This window comes from Triticum aestivum, chromosome 3B, assembly GCF_018294505.1.
Source record: "Triticum aestivum cultivar Chinese Spring chromosome 3B, IWGSC CS RefSeq v2.1, whole genome shotgun sequence".
Lineage (NCBI taxonomy): Eukaryota > Viridiplantae > Streptophyta > Magnoliopsida > Poales > Poaceae > Triticum > Triticum aestivum.
Genome location: NC_057801.1, coordinates 475,363,392 through 475,365,594, shown reverse-complemented (window position 1 = coordinate 475,365,594; position 2,203 = coordinate 475,363,392). Strand labels below are relative to the sequence as shown.

At 47.0% G+C, this 2,203-nt stretch overlaps 1 long non-coding RNA gene across 1 annotated transcript; it reads right to left on the bottom strand.

Moving 5' to 3' along the window:
• Positions 1-238: 238 nt before the first annotated feature.
• On the bottom strand, positions 239-890 carry LOC123065551 (uncharacterized). Its single transcript, XR_006431061.1, has 3 exons — positions 813-890; positions 653-724; positions 239-557 (listed from the first exon to the last, which is right to left on the bottom strand). It is a non-coding gene; the product is annotated as an uncharacterized lncRNA (long non-coding RNA).
• Between the last annotated feature and the right edge of the window lie 1,313 nt (positions 891-2,203).

Genomic DNA, 2,203 nt, shown 5'->3' with positions numbered 1-2,203 from the left:
AAAAAAAATTGCTGAACGACATTCGCGAGGAAATTGTGCGTAGGTTATATAAAAGAAAATCAATTAAAGATTTAAGAAATACTAGCGTACATCGGTCTTCACGGCTGTACGGCGGACCAAGTTTGTACAAACTTGCCGGCACGCCAACCGTGAGAAAGATGTAAGTCTGTATCTTAAAGCGAGCATCTCAGATCTAAATGATCTTGACAACGGTAAGTTCGTAGATAGCTTGCCGGCACGTCAATAAAACAATTGTTTTGCACACGTATGGTACAAGATGCACATTTGTTAATGGCCCAAAGGTAGACTGCATGCATGGATCCATCTGCAGACTATTTATCTAGTATATGAGACTGGTACATGCATAAAGGAAAAAAACACCTAATCAGAGAACAGGTATACGTCCGTGGATTATGTGCACGGATCCATACTATTTATCTAATCTGAGGCTGGTGCATGCATAAGGAAAAAGAGCATGGGGTGTAGTACCTAATCAGGGAACAGGTATACGTCCGAAATCAAATACGATTGTTCGGCCAGATCGTACCCCAACCTTCCTACAGTATTAGAGAAAAGAAATAAAGGGGCAAGTAGAGTACACAAATCATGTATGTGCTTGTAGCATATATGAGTGAATTAATCACAAACTTACCAGCACCTCGGTTTAAAAGTTCAGATATGTACTCCAGCGAAAGCACATCTCACGAGGGATTAAGAAAGTAATCTGGCACAAAGGAAATAGTGGACTAATCAATCAAACAAATTTAGATGCAAGAATGCAAGGAAACGGAAAGGTAATTCTTAATGCGTACGGGGTTATGGCCGGAGGGCAGAGGGAGGTAAGCCAAGCCTCGTCTCCGTTGTCGTCTAGTAGGGCTAATAGAATATTGTGGATGATTGTTTAAAAAGATAGTCGAGGGAGGCACGGGTGGAGTTTGTTAGCCGGATGAGGTTGTTGGCTGGATAATCTCAAACAGGGCCTGTCTTTTAGCTTCAACGGCGGCAGGATAAATTAGCGTCGTGAAGATAAAAAAAAGTAGTAGAAGTGCATGACCATACGTAACTGGCACACAACTAACTAAAAGTCGTGAGCCCATATACTCACGTGATATACTTTGTAAACAAAAAATAACATGTATAACCAAGTTTCGAGCTCTGGGCCCGACTCAAAAAAAACTTCTCTTCAAACCTAGACCTCGAGGAGCATTTGTTGACATCGATTTCGACCAAGATAAATAAAAAACATGAACCACATAAAATATGAACACAAAATGGCAAAAATCTGTTTTATAATTATAAAAAATCAATTATAATCAACCGCTCAAATTGGTGACTGAAAAAATAGGTCTACGATCTATTTCCAAATCTCTACTATTAAAGGGGAATCTGCAGTCGTCGTGATGGTTCGACCACCTCGTTCCATCCCCCCGCCTCGTGTCCTCCTCCCACCGATTTTTTTAGCGTAAATCGTGTTCCCGTAAAAAAGACCACCGGGTTAAGCAAAGCACACGTACTCCCCCTAAAAAAAAGCAGCCGGTTGAAACCCACCACGCACGTTCGCACGCACGTCTCCCCAAGCTGTACAGCTTACCGCCTCGCGCACCCATGTCTCTCCCTCCCTCCCCAATGCGTGTGGCGCTCGACGCGCCTGAGCCGCGCGCTACCCCTGCCTGCGCTACCACCTCAAGCTTCCGCCACCGCGCAACGCCATCTATTTCCTCTGCTACGAAGCCTTCTCGAACGATTCTGGACACCGCGTCCTAGCCTGCACCAACACCTCAAGCATTCGGCCGCCCCATCGATCTGCTCCGTTGCGACATCTTCTCGGATGATTCTGGGCACCTAGGACATCACAGACATGGGGACATCGACCCATGGTCAATTCCCCTTGCCGGCTGCCACCGTGGCCAGAGAGGAGCACCGCGGATGTACTTCGTCTTCCATGTGCTGGGGCGCGTGGCTGTACTTCCTCTCATGGATGAGCATGGAGGGGTTGCGGCATAGAGCCTCCAGCAACAACGATGGCGGCGGCAGCGACGCCATCCTCACTGGTACATGCAGCGCAGCAAGCAGTGTCCTCTAGCCTCTCCCCCTTTCTTTGTCAACACCAACAACGAGAGCCTCTCCCTCTTTCTTTGTCAACACCAACAACGAGGTGGAAAAAGCCTCCGAAGGCGGCCATGGCAGCTTGCCCACGCCACCA